The sequence below is a fragment of the Cryptomeria japonica genome, chromosome 5, assembly GCF_030272615.1.
Source record: "Cryptomeria japonica chromosome 5, Sugi_1.0, whole genome shotgun sequence".
Classification (NCBI taxonomy): Eukaryota; Viridiplantae; Streptophyta; class Pinopsida; order Cupressales; family Cupressaceae; genus Cryptomeria; species Cryptomeria japonica.
In genome coordinates, this window is record NC_081409.1 from 854158330 (window position 1) to 854185532 (window position 27203).

Consider the following 27203-nt stretch of genomic DNA (forward strand, 5'->3'; position numbering starts at 1 on the left):
TTTATTTCATGTTGTTAGGATTGAATGAAAGATCTAATAAGTGTTGATTCATGGTGTATCTTCGCTCATAATTTTGATGAATAGATGATTTTGATTCATTGTGCAAAGTTAGTGTAAGCTTTCCATTTTGTGTATTCTTAAACTTTCGATCATAAGCACATTCCTTGAAGATCGCGTCCACTCTGTGCATTTGTCTTAAGTGAGGTGAAGCAAAGTGTGGTTTATTGAGTTCACCAAATCAATACCATTTCTTGAGTTCATAGGAATAGAGTATATTTCTAAACCCTTACCATTTTTTATCCCTTTTTGAGAGTCTTAATATGAAAATCCAAAAAAAAGAGGAGAGCATCAATCGATAAACCTATCTAAATCCCAAAGTGGTGAGAAATTCAAGCGTAAGCCCCTTTGTGTATTACCATCATATCACAATGCCCATTGAACTTATCCACACGTCAAGACCTAACTAAAAAAACCTTGGAATTTCCATATGATCTTCTAGAAATCTTAGCATACGCGGTGATTTTTTTCAAGAAAGGATAAATTATCTTTGGGTACTTTATTCTAATGTTTGGTATATGATAAAACGTACACCAATAGGAACCACAACCCATTTTCACATATGTTCTATAAAGCCCAAATGGGTAATTGAATCAAGTTTTCTCTCTTGTAGATCAATTCTGGTTTGAAAGTTATGGATGAAAAACCTCATTTAGTGCTATAAGTTTGTTCATGTGATTAGGCCTAGTTGCAGCATTACCGGTCAATTTTTGAGGGTGCTGATCCAAAATAACCCCTTCTAAAAATTGGATATGTTAAATAAGGCCGAAATGGGTGCTCAAAAATGCTTTTACATTTTGGGTATGAGGTTTGCACAAGAAGTTATGATGAAAAAACTAGTTAGGGAGTACTACTAGGATAGGGAGGCCTAATGAATAAAATCCCACCATTTGAATGTTTAGATATTGAAATTTTTCTTGTTTGAGGATTTTTTGGAGTTTACCACCCATTCTCTACATCACAAGAGCCTTCAAAATCTAGTTGTGTTCTTTGTAAAGGGTTTTGGATGCCCTTCAAAACCTGCTTGTCTTCTTGTTGGTTGGCTTTTTTTTACATGTGCTCTATCTTCTATCAACATTCTATATGTGGGTTTCAAAATGTAGCGAAAATATATTCCTACAAATTTTTGGATCCCTTTAAAACCTAGTTTACATTTGATCAAAAAGTAGACCCAAACCATTGATATAGCTCCCATGATTTATTATTGAGCATGAAAGTAGCTGGTTGCCACTTACCTTGCTACCTCTATATAAATAATTAAATAATATTTTAGTGAGTTATATGTAAAAGGAAAGTACAGAATTCACATAATACTATAAATACTATTCTCTATAAATATAGAAAAATAATGAAAAATATGTACGTTTATTGATTTTCTCACTTAATGAGTTGTGATTGAATTAAATTATTCTTAGATCAGTGCTTGATGATGCTTTAGATAGTCAACCTAGTAGGGTAAACTTGTAGTGAAAGGGACAATATTGAGTTGTTGATTAAAAACTAAGATGCATCAAATTTAGAATATTGAAGACAAAACACCCTTAGCTATCCATAACCAAACTTCACAAGTTCATGTATAAATGTTGAGTGGTTACTACAACAAATAAAATTTTATTAAAATGTCATATTTTAAGACAAGATTTACATTCATTACATCAAAAATGTTGAGGAAAATCTTCAAAATACTCAAAAGATCCTTGAATATGTACTCATTACTATGAAAACATTACATCTACAATACATTCTCTACCTTATTAATATAAGTATCATGGCAATGTTCAATACTATTCTATAGTTTATTTTCAATGCTGAAACCCTTGAATATGTTGACACCTATTTTTCACTACCTCAATCATTCATTAAACAAAAAATTTAATAAAAACTTGTTTTTAGTTTGTAGTGAGTCAATGTAGTTCACAATTTCACCATATTTTTAGGGAATAATATTTGCAATCTTTTGTGAATCATGTATATGGATATCACCTTGCACTAATTACAATTGTATTTGATTGGTTATATCGAGGTATAGAAAGCTAACTAGTTGCTCTCATGCTTAGTGAAAAATATTTGGAGCTATATAAATAGTTTGGGTTTAGTTACCATCATTTATAACTATTTTTTTACTACACATGGTCTCCTAAGTTTAATTCAAGCTTGAAGCACTGGAGAGATAATCTACTCTCATAGAGATGACCTTAAACCATCCATTAATTTGTTGATGAATCAATTTTAATTAATGACAACATTGTCCTTTATGAGTGTAATTTTGTTCTGCAAAGTGAAGTTGCAGTTTTTAGACCCAATAGAATGTTATTGTTTTTGGGAGAAATTCTTAAACATCCAAAATCTATTTACAGATTCTAAAAATTTAGTGTGCTCGTAGTTCTTATTAGGTAAATCGAGATAGGGCCCGAACCCTACTACATATCAACCAACTAGGCAGAAAGAGAGGGATATCACAAGAAGTGAGACTACGTATATTGCCTATAGTGTGAATAGAACTAGTTAAAAGGGCTTGAGTTAAAGAACAAGAGCATGCAAATATTCGGCATGCAGAAGTAGTGAGAAATCTTCTCAAAATGGACACAAAACTAAATAGAAAAAAGGTACCCAAATGAATTCTTTGTCATTACAATGATCCTATTCCTTAATAATTCTTGTAATCTTGAATTTAGTGTGCAGTACCATTAATAAGGCTCAAACAATTTACAATAGCATTTTTACTATTTTTTTTTAACAAATTAAGTAGGTTAAAGATATTTCCCTTAAATATTGCTTTCATTAACATAAATTTCTTTAATAAATGTGACAATGTAAAAGTTATGGAGAAGTAACTACCAGAGCTACAACTTTACTTTGTCTATGAATATGCATATAATTATACTAGATATCCATAATGAACAAAAAGATTAAAAAATATTTATGCTAAATTTAGAATGTTGCACATTTCAATTATATAGATATGGGAGAGGACACAATGCATGGAGCACATTCTAATAGTGGTTGTATTTGTAAACAATATATGACACAGTACTTAGTACTTGTGAATTTGTTTGATCTAAAACTTATTGTTTAAATAAAAATCATGACAAATGAAATAAAACTATTTAATTATATGATTAGATGTAATCAGCAAATGATATTCCACATAATCCAAACCTCTTAATCCTATTGACTAATATGGTTCCAAATGAATATAGCAGCACTCTCAACATGAAGTCCCCTGCTACTATCCTTTGTCCTATTTCATTTTTAAAAATTTCATTTATCAAATATTTAGAAAGAATTAAATAGTTTTTAAAACACCTGCCAAACAAAGTATAATTGGCTTTCCATTTTGTACCAAAGATAATAAATATCTAATACTTTGCACAATATTAAGTTGGTGCAATCTAAATAGTTGTTCAACTAAATAACCATTTAGATTTAGTATTCTAAATAATTTTCAAATATCATTCCTATGTTGGATGAAAACAATTTATTTCAAGAATTTATAATACCATAGCTTTCACAATAAAATTATCATTTCATATTTTATTATCATAGAAAGAGTATAGAAATAATGTATATGATTTTCATACTTCAATGCCCAGAAATTATAAAATAATATTATTAAAATTTCTAATATAGGTAAGTGTAGATTAGTAGTTATATTTGGATAAATTCTTAAAAAGTCTTATTTGCTTTGTATTGTCTCTATATAGTACGCAGACTGATATTAAGATGTAGTGTCATTGGAATTAAATTATTTGCATTTATTTGTAAGGAATGATATATAAAATTATGGTTATAGTTCGATTTACAATTATAATGAAACTTAAGGTTAGAGATAATGAAATTTGTGTATAGTATCATTTAGAGATAATATTTTTTTTGTATATTATAATTTAGAGTTAAATTTTCATTTAGGGTTACCAAATTTGAAGTGAAAATATATAAAAGATTGACAACAATAATAAAGAAGACAATTCATAAATCAACAACACATGTGCTGAATTTAATAGAATTTTTAGATAAATTATTTTTTATAGATTCTAAAACCAGTTTATATTGTAAATACATTTTGCACAAATTAGTTTGCATTAATTAGCATTTAGATTTCTATATATTAAAATCTCTTCATTTACATTACAAATAATTACAATAAATTGCATAAATAAACAAATAAGTGTTTTGGATTAGTTTAGATTTCTCATAATAAAAATAAATAAGTAAACAATTATTCAATAAATTACATAAATTTTAAACTAAACAAAATAATTAGAAAAATTAATTGTTAAATAGTTTTAAATTTTAGAATAAAATAAAATGAATGTAAGAAATTGGAAATAACTTCTAGCTATAATAAAAGCATACTTTTCTAATATAATGAAATAATTTTTAAATTTTAAAGTAAATAATACAAATAGAAAAAAATACTTCTTAAACAGTTTTAAATGTTAGGGCAAAAAGGAAACAAAAAAAATTATTAAAAACATAATTTTTCTAATAAAAACAATTATTAAAATACTTCTTAAACAATTTTAAATTTTAGGGAAGAAAATAAAGACAATTATTATATACTATCTAGTATATAAGGTAATCAAATTTGTATTTTTTATTTGCTTATGTTTTAAATATTTATTAAAATTATTTCTTTAATAATAATACCATAATTTAATTATTCATTTGTGCATAATGCAAAATAATGCAGTTGATTAAAATATAAGTTTATAAGCTTTTTTAAAGTAACATATTATGTCAAATGCTAATTGTTATCGATCTTACTAATGACTCCTATCATTATGACTTCTACCAAAATCCTTTTCTGTCACCCCCTCCCAATACATAGGCTGAATTAAAAGTCTCCTTATTTTCGCAAAATCTTGCCTTCTTTCATAGCCCAAATTAAATAAACCCCTATATTTTCACTCATAGGCAATATATTGTGATAGTTCTGATACTAAATATGATTAGTACAGATGCCAAGCTACCAATATGAGAGGGGGGGTGAATCATTCAAACTTAATCTTCAATAAAAATAACAGATTCAACCTCTGTAACCTTATCAGAAAAACAGTAATGCATGCAGACCCATAAATAGATAAGATCACAAACATATAACACCAGATTTAACGTGGAAACCCAAATAGGGAAAAACCACTATGGGATTTCAGACCCACTAAGAAATATACTCTTCTAGAGTATGCTCGGTTAAAAGAAAATCCTGTTAAAGATTACAAACACATTGCTAGATGTGACCCGGTTAAGGGATTTCCCTCAGATCTATTAGGATCTTCACCTTGTTAGAAGTGACCTTGCCAAAGGATTTCAAACACTCAATAAGAATGTCACCTTGCTAGAGGATTTTACAAATAAGACTGTTAAGTCCACTCAATTAAGAGATTTTCTGCTACTTCTCAAAATAACAGTAATAAAAATATGTCTGCAACTTCACATCTAAAAATGCTGAAGCAAATTCTTATTTGCTCAATACAATCAATTCATAGGACTTATCTTGTCCCTCTGCTAGGCTCTATACTCTGTTATCAAAACAGGTCTTCAAGCTTCTATGCTCGGTAATCACTATGTAGCATCCTTGTGCATACACTTGCTCACATACATTGTTTATCAATAGTTTCCTATTTATAAACAATCTTCCAACCGCTTAATCTCCTTGATCACATTTCCCATGATCAATCATAGCCATCAGATCTTCAATCTTGTCTAGGTTCAATGTATCCTTCAATCTGAAAATGTTTTACCTGGCCTCGGAACTTGCATTTTCATCTTGGAACTTGTGTTAGGGTATTGCAGTTCTATCTGAGCTGTAGATCTTCCTGTCGATCTTTCTTTACCATAGATTCTTTAACAATCTTCATACATGGCTTACCAATCATTTAATTCGTTCCAGCTCATCAGCTTCCTTCATTAAATATCACATGTAAACATTTAATGCATTCTGTTATAGCTCGGTTGTAACTCAGTAAATACTAAACTTCACTCGCTAGACATTCTGCCTTCATTAACCGATAGTGATAACCTTAGGGTTTACCGACTAGGTTCTTTGCTTGGTAACATAGTATAGTATTAACCTTTCAAACAATAACATATGTAGGATATCAAAACAATCTAAACATCATGATCTCATCATTGTCTAACTTGGTAATAGTTGCCCATTGAATAACTTATCCCCTTATTCATCATATTCTTTCTGTGTCTTTTACCGACATCTTTATACTCATCAAATCATACTTCTTAAAATATGGCAACATCATACTGAATTAGAGAATCAATTTCTTGACATCAATGACAAAATAATAATATTAAGACAGTAATCATCCTTAATCTGTTATATCCATAGTCATCAACAACCTTCTCAATATCCTTATTGAAATGCCAACAATCTCTCATTGTAATTGGAATTCCAACCTTCTTCTTGTCTGTTATAATGCCAACAATCTCCCCCTTTGGCATTGATGGCAAAACCAATTGATTTGACTTTATTGATTCGGATTCAGATTGTTGTGAAATTCTGAAATGCTGAAATGCTCTCCCCCATACATTAGTCTTCTCTTGTTTTCTCAGTGTTCTTTCCAATCTGTAGTCTGCTCTTCTCTTCTTTCATATGTATTCTCCCCCTTTTACAACAATGCCAAAAATCAAAAGAACTAAAAACATAATTTGTTTCTGTAAGAAGTTATTTCCTGCTGTTGAGTATCAATTCAGTCTTGGTCAAAGCATTTTGTCTTCAATTCCTATTCCCTGTTTATTGTTTCCTGGACACCTTTAGAAAACCTCCTAAAGTGTGTAAATCAGCATCAACTCCTAAAAGATATTCTATAGAGTCATTGAATTGATGCTTTCACTGAACTCGATCAGTGAATGAAAGATAGGGGTAGGACCCCTAACTAACTTTTGAGATACTCAAAAGTGTCCTTTGGCAGTGGCTTGGTGAAGATGTTTGCAATTTGCTCCTTTGTGCTAACATACTCCAAAACCAATTTCTTTTCTTGAACTTCTTCTCTAAGATAATGATATTTGATAGAGATGTGCTTTGTCTTAGAGTGCATAACAGGATTATTTGAAATGTTAATGGCACTAGTGTTATCACAGAATGTAGTTACTGGCTCGGTAACTTGCTCATTTATACCTTCCAATAGTTGTTTGATCCATGCTATATTGGTGCAATTCAATGCTGTAGCAACATATTCAGCTTCTGTTGTTGACTGAGAAACACATCCTTGTTTCTTGCTAAGCCAACTCACTAGTCTTTCTCCTAAAAAGAAAGCTCCTCCACTTGTGCTTTTCCTGTCATCAATGTTGCCTGCCCAATCAGCATCAGTATAAAATTTTAAATCAAAAACATTTCCTTTCTGATATACTAAGCCATAATCTTCAGTACCTTTTAAGTATCTAAAAATTCTTTTGATTGTCGTCATGTGTGTTTCCTTAGGATCTGCTCATTCTTTGATAGTTTACAGTTGGTAGTCATAGGAGTACTTACTGGTTTTGAATCCTCCATTCCAAATTTCTTCAAGATTTCCTTTATGTACTTGGATTGGGTAATCAAAATCTCATCTTTCATTTGCAGTATCTGCAGACCTATAAAATATTTTATCTCACTGATTAATGACATCTCAAATTCTTTACTCATTTTATTTCGAAAGTTCTAGCATAGAGAGTCATTTCCACTAAAGATAATATCATCAACAAATATGGCTGAGATCAATATTCCATTTTCATCATTCTTCATGTACATATTGTTGTTTTCACTTGTTCTTATAAGACCAATTTTGATCAAATATGAGTGCAATCTCTCATACCATGCTCTAGGTGCTTGTCTGAGACCATATAAAGCTTTGTTCAATTTACATACCCGATCATTAGTTTCTCCTTCAACAAATCCTTCAAGTTGTTCAATGAAAACTTCTTCTTCTAATATACGATTCATAAATGCAGATTTGACATCCATTTGATATACCTTGAAATTCTTGTAAGTAGCATATGCCAACAATGTTCTTACTCCTTCAAGTCTTGCCACAGGTGCAAAAGTCTCACCATAATCAATTCCTTCTTCTTGGTCATAACCTTTGCAAACTAGTCTTTCTTTATTCTGAATGACCTCACCTTTTTCATTTAGCTTGTTTTTGAAGATCCACTTTGTACCGATTACATTTTTGTCCTTCGGTCTTGGGATTAGTGTCCATGTGTCATTCTTCTTGATTTGATCAATCTCTTCTGTCATAGCATTTACCCAATCTTCACTGTTAAATGCCTCTTTTACTATTCTCGGCTCAAATTTAGATATTAAACATATGTTCTGTCTTAGTTTGTTCCTTGTCATCACTGGATCATTCTTAACTCCTATATTTTGACTTGGTGCATGATTCCTTCTGACATACTTGGCTAATACAGGCTCAGTAGGCTCTATATGATCTTCTTCATCACTCGGTAGCTGGATATTCTCTTCATTTTCTTCAGCAGTCTTCTCGGTTGAACATAGAAATATCCTTCATAATCTTCTAGTTCTTTGGAGTTTCCTTCATCATTTCTTTCTGCAAATTCATCAATTTTCACATTTGCACTTTCAACTATTTTGTTAGATGATTTGATCAGACATTTAAATGATTTGCTTCTAGAAGAATAACCTAGAAATGTTCCTTCTTCACTTTTCTGATCAAACTTGCCATTTCTATCATCTTTATGAACATAGCATCTACTTCCAAAGATTTTAAAATAACTAACATTAGGTTTCTTATAATACCAGATCTCATATGGTGTCTTCAAAGTACCTTTCTTCAATTGAACTTCGTTCAAGGTGTAAACAACTGTGCTTATTTCTTCTCTCCAAAATGTTTGTGGAACTTTCTTTTCAATCATCAAGGTTCTGACACAATCCACAATAGATGTGTTCCTTCTCTCAGCGATCCCATTCTGCTGTGGAGTTCTCGGTGCAGAGACTTGTCTTTTTATACCATGATCATTGCAAAATAAGTTGAACTCATCAGAAGTAAACTTTCCTCCTCTATCTGATCTAAGACATTTCAGTTGTCTTCCTGTTTCATTTTCAACTCTAGCCTTGTACCATTTAAACATTTGAAAAGCTTCTGATTTTTCTTTTAAAAACATTACTGACATCATCCTTGAGTAATCATCCACAAATAATATGAAATATTTATCACCATAATAACTCTGAACTTTTTCACAAAGATCAGTATGCACAAGATCTAAACTTCCCTTAGAAGTGTAGGACTTACTTGTAAAGCTTGATCTTGTCATCTTACCCATCTGGCATCCTTAGCACATAGCATTCTCAGGTTTTTCAAGACTCGGTAGACCTCTTACTCGGTGCTTCTTACTTATTTTGATCAAATTATCAAAATTAACAAGACAAAACCTTTTATGCCATAACCAGGTATCATCTATCCTTGCATATAGACATTTATTCTGAGTTGAGTCAAGATGAAATGTATTACCTCTTGTTTGTGTCTCGGTAGCAACTAACTTTCCATGCTTGTCATGAACTTTGACAATTCCTTTTTCAAACTCTATTCGGTAACCTGTGTTGTTTAGTTGAGCTACACTCAACAAATTGTATTTCAAACCTTCAACCCAATAAACATCATTACATTTAGCATTGTCAAGAAGTGTTATAGATCCTTTACCTCCTACCAAACATGGTGCATCATTACCAAATCTTACATAGCCTCCATCATAATCATCTAATTTAATAAACTTGTGTTTATCACCTGTCATGTGATGTGAGCAACCACTATCTATGATCCAAGAATCATTAGTATTTATATGAGATATTAAAGCTTTTTCTTCATACCTTTCTTCATCTAATCCATCTTTGATAGCCACATAAACAACTTCCTCTGTATCAGTTTCATCTGATTTATCATCATTAGATTCTTCATCAGCTATTAAGCATGTCTTTCTATCTCTTCTTCTGAAGTCTTGGTGTCCTCTGTAATGGTTATCTTTCTGTCTATCATCACGGTAATCTCTCTTTTCACTAGATTCTTTATCAGGACAGTTAGAAGCCATATGTCCTATCTTATCACAATTGAAACATTTTAAAGGTAGCTTTCCTTTATACTTACCTTTTCCTCTTAGTAGCCTTTTGGCTAATAGTGCTTCAAACTCTTCTTGCTTTCTGATTTCCTCATACAGTTTGTGTACCTCCTCCATGTTTTTGTGAAATCTTTCACTTGCTCCACTGTGATTCCCTTCAGAGTACTTATACTTTCTATCATTGTAATCATTAGTTTCATCAATATGAAAAGAACTGAATGCAGATTCAACTTTATTTACCGATGACCCACTATTATCAAAGTTACTTAACTCAAATGCATGTAGCTTACCAATAGTAGCATCTAAAAAACCTGGCATATTGGGTACAGACCTCAATTCATTGATTGCAGAGACTCGGATTGCATAGGCAGGTAGAAGGGTTCTCAACATCTTACTTGTTACATCCTTTTCTTCAATAGTTCCTCCTACTCCTTTGATTAGATTTACAATCTCCTATAGTCTTGTACTATACTGGGTTATGTTCTCACCTTCATTCATCCTCATAGATTCAAGTTGTCCTATTAGACTATCCACTTTTTCTCTTTGAACATGTTCATCTCCACCATACACAGATATGAGCTTAGTCCACATTGCCTTTGCATCAGTACATCCTTCTAGATCCTTAAACTCTAAGTCAGTCAATGCAAATGGTATTTCAATCATTGCTTGAATATGTTCTTGCTTTGCCTTTATCTCTTCCATTATCAATGGATAGGTGCTCGGTGTGATGAAATCATTCTCTAGATAATAGACAGCATATTCCCCAATTCTTGATAGTTGCAGCTTCATCATTTTCTGCCATGTAGAGAAACTTGACTTATTCAACTTCGGTGCATCCCTCTTATACATCTTTTGGATCTTTAACTCAAGTGCCTTTAAAATTTTTTTCCGGAGTCCAAAGCTCTGATACCAATTGATAGTTCTGATACTAAATATGATTAGTACAGATGCCAAGCTAACAATATGAGAAAGGGGGGGGTGAATCATTCAAACTTAATCTTTAATAAAAACAACAGATTCAACCTCGGTAACCTTATCAGAAAAATAGTAATGCATCCAGACCCATAAATAGATAAGATCACAAACATATAACACTAGATTTAACGTGGAAACCCAAATAGGGAAAAACCACTGTGGGATTTCGGACCCACTAAGAAATATACTCTTCTAGAGTATGCTCGGTTAAAAGAAAATCCTGTTAAAGATTACCAACACATTGCTAGATGTGACCCGGTTAAGGGATTTCCCTCAGATCTGTTAGGATCTTCACCTTGTTAGAAGTGACCTTGTTAAAGGATTTCAAACACTCAATAAGAATGTCACCTTGCTAGAGGATTTTACAAATAAGACTATTAAGTCCACTCGGTTAAGAGATTTTCTGCTACTTCTCAAAATAATAGTAATAAAAATATGTCTGCAACTTCACATCTAAAAATGCTAAAGCAGATTCTTATTTGCTCAATACAATCAATTCATAGGACTTATCTTGTCCCTCTGCTGGGCTCTATACTCTGTTATCAAAACAGGTCTTCAAGCTTCTGTGCTCGGTAATCACTATGCAGCATCCCTATGCATACACTTGCCCGCATACATTGTTTATCAACAGTTTCCTATTTATAAACAATCTTCCAACCGCTTAATCTCCTTGATCACATTTCCCATGATCAATCATAGCCATCAGATCTTCAATCTTGTCTAGGTTCAATGTATCCTTCAATCTGAAAATGTTTTACCCTGCCTTGGAACTTGCATTTTCACCTTGGAACTTGTGTTAGGGTATTGCGATTCAATCTGAGCTATAGATCTTCCTGTCGATCTTTCTTTACCATAGATTCTTTAACAATCTTCATACACAGCTTACCAATCATTTAATCCATTCTAGCTCATCAGCTTCCTTCATTAAATATCACATGTAAACATTTAATGCATTCTGTTATAGTTCGGTTGTAACTCGGTAAATACTAAACTTCACTCAGTAGACATTCTGCCTTCATTAACTGATAGCGATAACCTTAGGGTTTACCGACTAGGTTCCTTAGGGTTTACCGACTAGGTTCTTTGCTCGGTAACATAGTATAGTATTAACCTTTCAAACAATAACATATGTAGGATATCAAAACAATCTAAACATCATGATCTCATCATTGTCTAACTCGGTAATAGTTGCCCATTGAATAACTTATCCCCTTATTCATCATATTCTTTTTGTGTCTTTTACCGAAATCTTTATACTCATCAAATCATACTTCTTAAGATATGGCAACATCATATTGAATTAGAAAATCAATTTCTTGACATCAATGACAATATAATAATATTAAGACAGTAATCATCCTTAATCAGTTATATCCATAGTCATCAACAACCTTCTCAATATCCTTATTGAAATGCCAACAATCTCTCATTGTAATTGGAATGCCAACCTTCTTCTTGTCTGTTATAATGCCAACATATTGTACCCTCATTTTTGGATATTAAACCCCCCAATATGAATGCATATGATATAATATTGCCAAGCCATTGAAGCCTCCATGAAAATAATATAATAACTGTTTTATTGAAAATAAAATATTATCCCACCAGAATATAGGAGGAGCATATAAAGATATTTACAAAAATTAAATGATTGTTTTATTGAAAATGGTTGAAAAGGGTTTTTATAAGATTGATTTAAAGTAGAATTATGTTTCAAGATATAACTTTTATAAAATCTACATTACAAAAAAATTAATATGTTTTTAAATTAATCATTTCAATTATATTATGTCTGAAATCTTAGATTGTTATTGAAAATAAAGATATTAAAAAAATGACATTATGTTTCTTTAAAAAAATTCAATTATAAGAAATTTTGGGAATATAATATTTTTGTACGCTATCATTAGAAAAATTTATTTTATCAAAATTATTTAGAAATTGATGTGTTTTTTTAAATATTTCTATTTCATGAAAAATAAAATATAGTATTATTTCCAAATTTTCTTTATTTAAAAAAAATAAAATTTAATTACGTGAATATAATATATTTGCATTATGATTAGAAAAATTATTTTATCAAAATTAGTTATAAATTGATGTGTTTTTTCAAATGTTTGTATTTAATAAAGAGTAAAATAAATTATTATTTAAAAGAAAATTCTAAATTTTTTTTATATATTAAAAAGGTTCAAGTAAAAATAAGAGCCTATTGTTATTTGTAATTGTCATTTTATTATTCATAAACTATTATAAATTATATAAATATATATATAATATATTTTTTTCTTTTTTAATAGATTTGAACTCAACATCATTTAGGTACCTACAACACAGACCTTTTTCCATTAAACTAAGTTCCCTTTGACATATTAAATTAAAAAATTGATTCTATCATAATATTTCAATTCATATTAAAATAGTTAAATTCAGTTGAAATTGAGTGTAAGGTATTATTAAGAATGTGTATTGAATATTAAAGTGAAACAATGTATATGCATTTTAGGATAGATTAATATTTTGACTTAAAGTTTAATTTATATATTAATTTGTTTTTTGGTGAGAGTTGTTTAATTTTAAGAAAACATTTCATGTGATTCCAAAAGAATTACCTATTTCTATTATCACAAAATTATATTAGTGTTAATTTAAAATGTATAAGGCAACATAGGTTAGCAATAAAAATGATTTGAAAAAATTAATTCTATACTATATAATATATATACCTACATACCAATCTACATATTTTTTGGTAGGAAATAATGAAGCTTTATAATATGCAACTTGATCAGGCAACCCAACCCACATTGTCAACTTTAATCTAATGGGTGGCACTTTCACCTAGCCGCTCACTACTCTCCCTCTTGCCCATTTTTATTTTTCGTTTGGTTGTTTAATTGCCTATTTTATTATTTTTGTATTTCCCTTTTTATGGTTCTTTCTTTTATTGACCTCTCTTCCATTTATTTAGTTTTTTAGTTTTTATTCTTTTTTCTTTAATTTAAATTTTTTATTTTCTAATTTAAATGATAGAATTATATTTAATAAATAATATATTAAGAATTTGAATTTTTTTTTTTTTTTTTTAATTTATAATCATGTTTCTAATTTATTTGGTAATTTAGCAATCTTATGTAAAATGGCATCTGAATTCTTGTTATAAATTTAATCAATTTTTATGTTTTTTAAAAAAAAGAAAAATAGTGACGATGAAAGATAAATATAAAAAGAATTTTGGATGATCTTTTGGCCAATCATAGAGTTGTTCCAGGTTTATGGTGTGTAATAAAAAAGAAACATCCATAAAAGTATTTCCATTTCAATATTTGACTAATTAAATTGTTTCTTAATATGTGATTTTGAATTGCATCTAAAAAAATGATGACAACACCAAAAAAAATGGATTTTAAATTGTTCAATTATATTCACATTACATCTTAATGAAGTTTAGTAAAACACTAATGTTGACAAAAATCTTTAGTACTAGAGCTTGGTTAAATCTTGTTAAAATAGTCCAAATTGTAACCCAACAGATTGGGGACGATAAAAAAAGATTGATTCCATGTTCATTCAAATTGATCATCTTTCATGTATAGAAGTATGACCCTCCTATTATAGGACTCAACTCATGTTTAGATGTATTTTTTTTAAGTTAATGATAATGCTTTGAGATAAATATTATATTGTACAAGCATTTTTCATTGATATTCAAAATTCCAAGATTTTCTAAAATACAACACTATAATCTGTATACAAATAAAATTGGCTGAGTAATTAAATAAATATTTTATATTTATTTAATAATTATTCTTTTATTAAATAATTAATTTGAAAAGATTAAATTATTTAATTCATTATTATTTAATATTATTCTATTAATTAATTGAGTTGAAACATTTAATTAATTAATTCATTATCCCCCTTTCTTCTAAGCCAAATAATTTAATATTTAATATTTCATTATCATACCTGTAGTCACATAAATCTATCCACTTAATTAAATGAATACTTAGTATTTATTTGATTATTTAACCATCAATTAATAATTAATTAAATTAATATTTAATTAATTCATCTTAACCCTATTCTCCTATTAATTAAATAAATTATTCAATTTATTTGATTTAATTCACTTAACCAAATTCAGACCATTAATTAAATAAATAAATCATATTTATTTAATTAAATCTTCTCTCACATTTAAATAAATTAATATTTATTTAAAACCCCCAAAATCCCACCTCTCACATTTAAATAAATAAATCATTTATTTAAAATCACCTTTATCCTCCACCCACTTGTATTTTCCTACAAAAGCAAGTTGCACAATTATTTTAAATAAATAATTTATTTAAATCACCTTTATCCTCCACCCACTTGTATTTTCCTACAAAAACAAGTTGCACAACTATTTTAAATAAATTATTTATTTAAAATCCTATTTATCCTCACCCACTTGAAACCTTTAATGGTTTCCCTTAAAGTAGTCAAACTTGATGGCTTTAAAGTCTTCAAACTTGATGGCTTCCTTCTATAGTCTTCTTAAGACTTTAATGGTTTTCCTTAAAGTCTTCAAGCCTTTAATGGTTTCCCTCAAAGTCTTCAAGCATTTTAATGCTTTATCTTCATTTTTCTCATTTAAATAAATTAATATTTATTTGAATATTTATCCAAATGCAAATTACACCATTTAATTGAAATAAATGATTTTATTTTAATTGAAAATACCAAAATTTCTCCCACTTGCATTTTCCTACAAAATCCACTTGTATGCCTAAACCCCTTCTAGATTCTTCTAAACCCTTCCTAATTAGCCTAATCCATCCCCTAAATATTGTCACATTCCTAAGCAAATTGGAGTCACTTCTCAAAGACTCCAAAGTCTTTGAAAAGCAATTAATGCTTTGTGTGTTCAACAAATTAACCCTCAAAGTCTTGGATAACCTTTGAAAGCTTTCAACCTTCAACCACTTAATCCCCAAAGTCTCCAATAACCATTAATGGTTAATTCAACCCTCCCACATGGTTAAAACATTTGTTTTGACTCAACCTCTACCCAACCCAAAGGTCTCATCAAGCCTTTAATGCTTTGACCATGATTATCTCTTAAACATTTGCACAAAGGTTTATCCTTGCATTAACTCCTAATCCAGTGGGTAATCCTAATTTAGACTTGACCCTTACCTTCTAGATAACCATGAGGTCTTCTCAGGCCTTTAATGCCTCCAACCTCTTCTCTCAACCCAATCCTATGTTGACACTTGTCACCATTTTATTGGTGCCAATTGTGCACATGGATCCCCAACTTTCAAACTTGGCCCTTGATTAAACCATTCAATCTTAACCCTTCATTTCCCCCATTTCTTCTATAAATAGAACCCTTCTCCTCAAGCAAAAGGAAGCATTTTAGAGTATTGTTGTTATACTGGCATTAGCATAGAGCTTTTTCATAGCATCACTATCTACTCTTGCATAGTATTTGCTTATCATATTCAACCATCTTGAATCTCCATATGGCATCCATGGCTAGTGCTAAAAGCTGAGAGCTACACTCATTTGGGACTTGGAGAGGAGAGAAACAAGGGAGAAGCATCAAAAGGCATCATGGAAGCATCTTAGGGAGGCTCTTCTCCTTTCTTTTATTTTGTTAAACTTCTTTCATGCTTTTTTGAAATCTCTCTTGATATGTTTGGAATGGTTTTTAGTTCTTTGTTTTGTTTTTATGGTTGAAACTAACTTATTAACATTGAACTTTGTTGTTGCCTTGTCCCCATTTCTATGACATCATTTGGTGAACCTGACGTGAATCCAACACCAAAAAGATCAACTTTTTTTTTTTTTAACCAATAACATGTTTGAATGTTGAAAATGTCACACAGGTTGCGCTTTTGACACTGTTTTCGTGCGTTTGACATTATTTTGGCGCTATTCACCCTGTTTCAGTGCTTGTCCCTTCTTTGTCTTTCCCTTTCTTTTAGTGCGTTTGTGTTAAATAGTGCCTCTGTTCAAACGCAGACTAGTGCTATTGTAACAAAACGTTGTACAAATCACCTTGTAACCAAAAAAAAAAAAAAAAAAAATTAGGCTTGTAGAAGCCCACCAAATAGGCGGATTTTACTAACTATTTTTCTCTTTTGTGCAGATTTAAATTAGATTAAAAAGTAGATTTATATTTTTTACTAACTTGTTTTTTGAAGTTGGTTTTAAAAATGAATTCACTTTTTATTTTGGTTTAAAATTAACTTCACATTTCAAATTTGGGCTTTTAAAAAAAGAATCACATATTTGTTTGGGGCTCTTAAAAAGAATTTCATTGTTCCAAGGTAAAAAGAACCACAAACTTATACAAAAACAACTTTATTTTTTTTGCAAGTTAGGAAACAAACTTCGTTTTGGTGCTTAAAATAAACAAGGCAAAATTTATTTCTTGCATCAAGATAAAACTCACAATCCACACTTCCATTTTTGGTGCAAATAAAATTCACAATCAACTTGTCTCATTTTTAAAGCAATTTTACTTCATGCAAACGTATTTTTCATTAAGTTGACCAGGATTTTCAAATTCTAGTTTACTCAAACAATTGCCTTTGAAAATTAAAAAGAACACCATGATTGTTGGAGCAACATCTCCAAATAGTTAGATCACATTGCAATGATAGATTAAAAAGAACAAGTGTTTTTCGTGCTTGGCACACTTGTGCAAAGAGTTGGTCGAGTGGTCCTACTTCTAACACACACTATCCTCTCCCTTGGCTTTCGTGGTCCTAGGTGCAAGAGAAAAGTGTTAGTAACACTCAAATTTTATCTTTTTAAGAGAGGCCTGCCAAGGGATCGATACTCTTGGGAATGACCTCGAGCGGTAAATCCTTCGAGCCGCTATAGAAATCAGGTGAGAGCGAAAGCTGTAGCCTTGGGTATAGCTGTTCCTACAGTGTAACTGGCCGAAAGGACAAATGGGCCCCACCACCAGTTACAAGGCTCTTAAGTGAGTCACTGCAGAATGAACTTATGTCCAAAAATATCGAACATGACTAAACACCTTTAAGTAGTAGCCCACCCGTTCTATTGATTGAGGATATTTGAGATATAATTTAGTGCAAGAGCATAGATGGTTTTTCTCCCAAGATACTCACCATACATATTTCCTTGAGTAGAAACATAGCTTTTTGAAAAGTCACTTGTGGCTTGATAAAAGTGGTGACTCCCCCATCATAGGGATCATCTATTTGTTATGCTCGTGCAAGACTTAGTATATCACATCCTTACCTGCCACGGCGGGATTCATAAGGTATGTAGTACCAAAGTCGAAGAAATATCAAGATGTGGGCTAAATTTATCACAACTGGCCATTTGACCTTAGGGATAAAAAGTGTTTGAAGTGTGTTCGTTTTACAGACCTAGTGCGAATTGAGCCGACTTTAGGCTTTGGAAATACACCTTAAAATAAATCTAAAGGAAGGGTCAAAAACAAGTCCAAGGATTGGGTTGATCTAGACCCATACTCATTTGTGCCTTTGAGGCTACAATTTTGTGTTTGTGTGCTTGCTTTGTTTTCTTGTCAAAGAAAAATCAGAAAATCAATCCCAAAAACAAAGTATTCATCCAACATCTGTCAACACAACCAAAAATACCAAAAACAAAGTGCAAACAACACAGAGTCACAACTTTTATGACCATTCTTCACATCTTGCGAAAGAAGAAGTGTCATCAGAATATTACCTTGAAAAGAAGACCATTAAGCTCAAAGGCTTTGATCAAAAGGAGGAAATTCTTCTATCTCAATAGACAAATCTTTGTCTCACATAGAGTCTTTCTACATCGCATGCGTCTATACCTTCAAGGTAAAACAAACGAGTTTGATTCAGAATCATTGAACAGCAGAGCTTTTATGCAATATAGAGCTCTGAGTTATCACAAAAATCAAGGAGGAAAGATTAATCCCAACTTCTTCCCAAACATCTGTATCACCTACAACACAGCTCAAGAAGTGCCACCAACGCCTGAAAGGGAAGAAGTAGAGTTTGTTCCATTTGTAACACAAAGTTTTTATTGAAGTTGAAAACAAAACATCCATCATCTCATTCATACATCATTTTTCCATCATCAATTCATCCCAAAACTCTCAAAACATTAAGAGGTTCTTGTCCCAAGTTCTCTTTTAGATATTGCTTGAAATCAAACACATCACATCATTTTTAGATTGTTTCTACATCTAGGATAAGCTCATCCTAAGAGACACATCTACGCAGGTTAAAACTAGTTCATGAGTGAATCCTCTCATTACTAGGTAGTCAAAATCTGTAACACATCTCAGATTTCTCTACACCTTATCACATCCAAAATCATCAAAACAAACAAGCAATTCAAAGAAAGAATTCTGGTTACATTTACCTTTAGAGTGCTAGAGATCTACAATCCACCAACCATCAATCTTTCATTTCATCACCAACTCATCATCATCTTCAATCAACTTCAAAACAAACTTGCAAACAAAATGGCTCAAACCCGATCACGATCAAGGCAACGAGAAATAGAAATTGAGGAAGAAGAGGACAACCTCAATGAATTTCAAGAAGCACTTGGAGGAAATGTGAATGATGAAAACCCAAGTACTCCCACTCCTTCAACAATCGAAAGGGTTCAGCATAACCCTCATTTTAATAGATTATTTGATGAAATATTAAGGAGCAATGCGGATGCTCACTTTTTAAGACTCGCTCAAGAAGGAGCCAAACTCCCCTCGGACTTTGATCTTGCCCAATTAAGACAAGCATCAGAAAGACAAAGTCGCCATGAGGAGGAAAGAGGTAGAAATCACATCAGATATAACATCCCTCGAGGTAACCCACCACCTCCTCCTCCAAATGAAATGGAGATGTTGCGGCAACAAGTCGAGAATCTCGCCCAACAACTTCATAGTGGTGTTAAGACCAATCAATTCTCACTTAACGACATCTGTCCCTATCCGTTTGATAGGAATCTTTATATGCCACCCTTTCCACGCGGGTTCGAAACACCCAAATTTGAAAAATATAGAGGAAAGGGGGATCCCCGTGATCATGTCCGAGAATTTCATTCCGCTTGTCTTGAAGTGGCTTATGAGGACACATACCTAATGCGCCTTTTTCCCCAAAGCTTGGGAGGAACCACCACATCATGGTTTTCCCGACTACCAGGTGGCATTAGAACATTTGAGGAACTCATCCAGAAGTTCCTATCTCATTACTCTTATAACATTGAACGCGACATCACCATGGCTGATCTGTGCAATACCAAACAAAAACCAGGTGAACTATTCTCAGTATTCCTGCAACGATGGCACCAAATGTCTAGCAGACGTTCTCTTCAGTTACCTGAACAAGAACTAGTGGAAATTTTCATTTCCAACTTAAACGAAGAAATGGAATTTCACCTGGATGTCAAAGACACAGACTCCTTTAATGATATGATCACCAAGGGTATAAAATGTGAAAGGGCACTCATCAAGAAAGGACTCATCAAAATCTTTAATGAACCAAAAGATGGTCCTCGCCCGCGCTTCAATAGTGATAAACCAAACTTCTGGAACAAGAATAAAAATATCGTCAACGATGGGGTTGTGGATGCTCGAACTATCCAAAATGCACAACCTGTGGTTCGGGTTGCAGGACAAAATCCTCCACCTCAGAATAACACAAATGTTCCTTCCAATCAAGGTCGCATCACATCTCACGATGAACCAAAACCTCGTCAGCAAAAACAGAAACGCACATACACTCCCTTAGGGGAACCCATTGAAACAGTATTGCAACAACTCATTTCTCAAAATTTGGTCACTCTACCTAAACTATCAAACTATGAACCTTAGGTCAAACCAGTATGGTGGCGAGATACTGAACACTGTGAATTCCATCAAGGAAGAGGACACAAGACAAGTAATTGTCACCGATTGAAAGATCTCATTCAGGATCTTATTGACCGAGGAGAAATTGAGATTGAAGGACATGACCCAAAAACAACAAATAATGATCATCTCATGTTCAAGGATCCACTTCCATCACAAGATCAAAGGGGTCCTTCCACTTCCCGGCGAGGCACCGATACCACTGACTATACGTAGGCTGCGTATAACTACACTGTAAATCACCTATATGATGCCAGTGAACAAATTGCAACTATAACCTTCAAAAATCCCACCTTAAATTGCAATGTTGTTACACGTCGCGGCAAAGTTACCATAAAGGCAGCTCCACAGGGCACCACCTCTGTCCCGAAGCAATACAATCTTGTGGAACAATTAGACAAAACCCCTGCACTTATATCCATTTTGGAGCTTTTGCGTCTGTCACCCTCTCATAAAACAATCTTGGATCACGCACTCCAAGAGGCGTCAGTCCCTGCAAACCTAAACACGGACCAATTTCAAGCCATGGTTGGAACTCTAAAGTCATCACCTTGTCTCACTTTTTTCAAAAGTGACAACTCTTCGTCCAACAACCTCATAACGCCTCACTCCACATTGAAGGCTTTGTCAACCAACACAGGATCAAGCGAGTCTTGATAGATAATGGAGCGGGCCTAAACATTTGTACACTACAGTTGGTCACAGCATTGGGATATGCAATAGAATCAGTGAATCCTCGCAAGAAGATCACCATCAAGGCCTATGATGATGCAGAGCGTTCATCCAAAGGAGCTGTGGTACTACCAATCTGGGTTGGCCCTGTGGTAAAGCACATAATTTGTCAGGTTCTGGACCTTCCTCTGCCATATAATCTATTATTAGGGAGACCTTGGATACATGCCATGCAAGCCGTTCCATCTACCTACCATCAATGTATCAAGTTCCCACATAATGGTGCAGAGATCACAATCCTGGGCGATGCAAATCCCTTTGCTTTTTGCCATAATATCAGCCATCAACCAGAAATTACTGTTCCTAATAATAGGGAAGCCATTTCCTCCACATCATATGTAAGTCCCACCTCTCTTGCCAGTTCGAACACCCCTATACCCAAGAAAGAAAAGCTTAAGATGAAAGTCGCAGAGGAAGGTCCCGGGGAATACAACTTGAGTCAACTCTTTTGTGTGGGACAGATGCCCACTTCTCCTAGAACACATGGTAAACCACAGCAGTTACTCCAAAAACCCATAATCACGCCTGCATATGCCTTGACGCCTTTCATCCTTGGAAAGAGTCAAGAGGAAGAGACACAAGATGAGGACCTAGCGGAATGGATCTATAAAGATCCAATCACCACTGATAAACCGCAAGTTACACTTCCTACGGAGCAGTATGGCAAAGGCCTCCTCATTATGCAAAGAATGGGATATGATGGTCAGAGTGCTTTGGGATACTGCAAACAAGGACGACATGAACCTCTGCTGCCAGAATTCAAGCCCAGAGGTAATACAGGCCTAGGCTTTGAAAAAGAGATTCTTCCTAAACTCAGATTCAAAGGAAAACCTAGCAAATCATTTTGCCCACCTACTGCAAAGAAGACACCTTTCATAATCAAAGCACCATCAAGAACTGTCCCCACTGCCCCATCGAGGCTCACAACCCCACTGCAACCATCATCAATATCATTCATTCCATCAACCAAACCAGTAATACCATCAGCAACACCATTTGTAGCAGCAACTATATTGGAACCCGTAGCAGCATCTATGGCACCAGCCCTTCCAACAGAAGTTACTAAATCAACACTGCCGATACTTCCAGTGACAGATCCTTTAAATCCCATCACAGTTCCTGCAGCACCGATCACCTCAAAGGTACATAAACCAATCACACCTGCAGTATTCAACTCTAGCGACATCCCAGTATGGTATAGGAATCGGATGCTGGAAAGTGATTCAGAGACTGACTCACATGAGTGGGAATTTGATTCTGTACAGCTTAACACTTCAGATGAGGAAGACACATCACCACCTCCGCCACGCAAAGACATCCCTGTTTACGGAGAAGCACAGATAAAGACCACTTGGGTACCTGAGCTGGAAACATCTTCCACAGACCCTATGTCTCATCCTACGCCTGATTCTGACAAGGAGAGTACCATTAACGACCTTCACCACACTGTCTTAACCCTCACTGATACATCTCCTGCACTTTACCTAATCGATGAAGTAATGCCCATTATCCACCCTGAACTCATCGAATGGAACCAACCAAATCCCCCATGTCTTGACCTCTTCCAAAACGATGAGGCTATCATTGACTTTTTGGAATTAAGGGATAATCTACCAAGCGGGGATCACAAAGCTGGATTCGCCATTGAACTTAATAGCGCAGCATACTTTGGGGCGGATGCCAAACCCTTCAGCTGCAAAAATATAACATTAAAACATGGATCTTCCAGTGAAAACCACACTGTGGCACTGTTTGATCCAACAAAAGTAAAAAGAAAGAGCGTATCCAACGGTGAAAACCTCTCTGAGGCGCCTGAGGATGAAGGGTTTGACATTCTCCCTGCTAATACACAACAGGAATGATCAATGATCCTCATTGAGGAGACCAAAGAATACAATGTGGGGACTCCTGAAAACCCTCATATCATACATCTGGCATCTCTTCTCACTCCAGAGGAACAACCTCAATTTATCGAGTTCTTCCAGCAGCGCTAGATCAACTTTGCATGGTCATATGCAGACATGCCTGGGCTTGATCCAGATTTAGTCATGCATCATCTCACAGTAGCAAAAGGAGCCAAACCTGTCAAGCAGAAGCTTCGTAAGATGCATCCTCAGATTGCCGTGCTAGTCAAAACCGAACTCAAGAAACTCCTGGATGTTGGTTTCATTAGACCAATTGATTATGCAGAATGGATCTCCAACATTGTGCCAGTCGGCAAACCAAAAGGGGGCATCCGCATTTGTACAGACTTCAGAGATCTGAATAAGGCATGTCCTAAGGATGACTTCCCCCTACCAAATATCGACATCATAGTAGATTTGACAGCAGGACATGCCATGCTTTCACTCATGGATGGCTTTTCAGGATACAATCAAATAAAGATCGCACCAGAGGACCAACATAAGACAGCCTTCACATGTCCATGGGGCACATACTGCTGGAATGTAATGCCTTTTGGTCTAAAGAATGCAGGAGCGACCTATCAAAGAGCAATGACCACCATCTTCCATGACATGATGCATACTATAATGGAAGATTATGTGGATGATTTACTAGCAAAATCACTTACTAGAGAAGGACATCTTCACATCTTAGATAAAATCTTTAATAGACTGGAACAATACCATGTTCGACTCAACCCAAAGAAATGTGTCTTTGGAGTGACCTCCGGGAAGCTTCTAGGATACATTGTCTCAAGCAAAGGTATTGAGGTCGATCCAGCAAAGGTTAAGGCAATCATGGACATGCCACTTCCAAGAAATATCAGTCAGCTAAGAACACTACAAGGACGGCTTCAATGCATCCGAAGATTCATTGCACAATTGGCTGATAAGTGTCACCCATTCACACACTTGCTACACAAGAACATCCGCTTTCAGTGGGATCACAAATGCCAGCAAGCATTTCAGGCACTTAAAAACTATCTCATGAATCCACCATTGCTGATGCCACCAGATCCAAGTAGACCATTATTGCTCTATATCTCAGCAACAAGTACAGCATTGGGTGTACTACTGGCACAACATAATGCAGAAGGAAAAGAGTGTGCTATTTACTACATCTCTCGCACACTGGTGGGCTATGAACTCAATTACACACCTATTGAGCGAGCTTGCCTAGCAGTAATCCTGGCAGCCACTAAATTGCGGCACTATCTATTAACACACAAGGTACAACTCATTGCAAAGATTGATCCACTCAAGTATTTACTCAGCAAAGCAGCATTGACAGGTTGCTTAGCCAAATGGGTGATGATTCTAAGTGAATTTGATACTGAGTATGTGGACCGTAAAGCTATCAAAGGTCAAGTTATTGTAGATCAGTTGGCTGATGCACCTCTCATAGACGATCATCCTCTCATTTCCAATTTTTGAGATGAAGAGATATTCATTATCACAAAAGTACAAACATGGAAACTATATTTTGATGGTTCATACACTAGGCACGGCTCGGGGGCAGGCATTCTGTTTATCACACCTCAAGGTGATAGCATCCCGAAGTCTTACAGGCTCACATTTCCATGCACAAACAACATAGCAGAGTATGAGGCCTTGATCACAGGACTCAGGTTAGCCGTACAATGGAAATTACAAGAACTACAAGTATATGGCGACTCACAACTAGTCATTCGACAAGCAACAGATGAATATCAGACCAAAGATGATAAACTCATGCCATATAAGCAAATGGTGGACAATCTAAAGGCATCATTTACTACTATCACTTTTGAGCAGATACTAAGAGATCAGAATCGAGCTGCTGATGCCATGGCTACCATCGCATCTCTACTAAATCTTCCATAGAATTCAACATGCTACGAGTTCTTGGTAGAACAGCTTTGGATCCCCGCTTATGATATCCCTGAATCCGAGATGATATGTCGCCTTGTCGGTTCAGAATCCCCATGGTACGGTGAGTTCTACACCTATCTCCGTGATCACACCCTTCCTCCCAACCAATCAAATAACTAACGTAAAACCTTCATTCGCCAAACTGCTCGATATACCATTATTGCCGAAACCCTATACCGACGCGGTCTTGATGGTACTCTCCTTCGATGTCTAGAACAAGGTGAGATAACAAAGGCTTTGGAAGAGGTACATGAAGGAATTTGCGGGACTCACTCAAGTGGTCCATCACTAGCCAAGAAGATCATGCGAGCTGGATACTATTGGCCATCTATGGAAAAGGATTCCTACTACTTTGTCAGGAAGTGCAAAAAATGTCAAGTTCATGGCGACCTAATACATGCACCAACTCAAGAATTGCAATTAATCACAACACCATGGCCTTTTTGTCAATGGGGTCTTGATCTTGTGGGTAAAATCCATCCATCTTCATCCAATGGCCATAAATTCATTATTACCCGCCACCGAATATTTCACCAAGTGGATCGAAGCTGTTCCACTTACCCAAGTCACCGGCAAGCAGATCGCCTCATTCATCCTCAACTACATCATCTGCCGGTATGGTGTGCCCATGTCCATTGTCACAGATAACGGTCTTCCTTTCAAAAATCAGGATGTTCGTGAGCTTTGTGAGAAATTTCATATCCAACACCGCTTTTCCACTCCCTATTACCCACAAGGCAATGGTCAGGCCGAAGCATCCAATAAAAACATATTGAGGATCCTAAAGAAGACAATCAATGATGCCGGCCGTGATTGGCATGTTCAATTGAATCCAACGCTATGGGCATATCGAACTAGCATTCGGACCCCTACAGGTGCAACTCCTTATTCATTGGTCTATGGTGCTGAAGCTATCTTACCTATTGAGGTTGAGATACCATCCTTATGAGTTTCATTGCACAATCTCATCGATGATGAAGCATACAGAGTATCTCGTCTTCAGGACTTAGAGTTACTAGATGAGAAGCGACAAGCTGCATACAATCACCTCAAAGCCTATCAGCAGCGCATGAGTAGAAGCTACAATCACCGAGTTAGATCTCATACATTTGAGGTAGGTGATCTTGTTCTTCGAGAAAATCCTCGCAACCAACCAAACAAAGAACATCAAGGCAAGTTTGAATCAAATTGGCTCGGCCCATATGTTGTCACTGCTGTATTCGGGTCCGGGGCATATCAGTTGGCTACATCAGACGGAGAACCGCTCGCAAATCCAATCAATAGCATGCACCTCAAACGGTTTTATACCTAAGGTATACAGAGCATCAGGCTCCCCTACATATCAGAAAATATCAAAAACATTCAGAAAATGTCCTAAAGAAAATACAAAAAAATTCAAAAAAGTAAAGAAAAATCATGCATCCAAACGGTGAACAACCACTCCGGTGGCACCTTGGGTAAGTGCGATGGTGAAAACCTGGCAAATAGGCACCACTCGTAAGGGCTATGGCTCCATTATCTTTTCAGACTTGTTGTGATCACATTTACTTCATACATACATCCATCCATCCAAAGCCATGGCTTGTTATTCATCTATCATTAAGAAAGTACTCCATGCGTCTAGCATCCCACCTTTTCATAGT

General features: G+C 34.3%; 1 protein-coding gene across 1 annotated transcript in view; it reads left to right on the forward strand.

Annotated features, from left to right (window-relative positions):
- Positions 1-27203, forward strand: part of LOC131876231 (pentatricopeptide repeat-containing protein At3g53360, mitochondrial-like) — a 116626-nt gene that overhangs the window by 15742 nt on the left and 73681 nt on the right. The gene's annotated exons all lie outside the window — the stretch shown is intronic.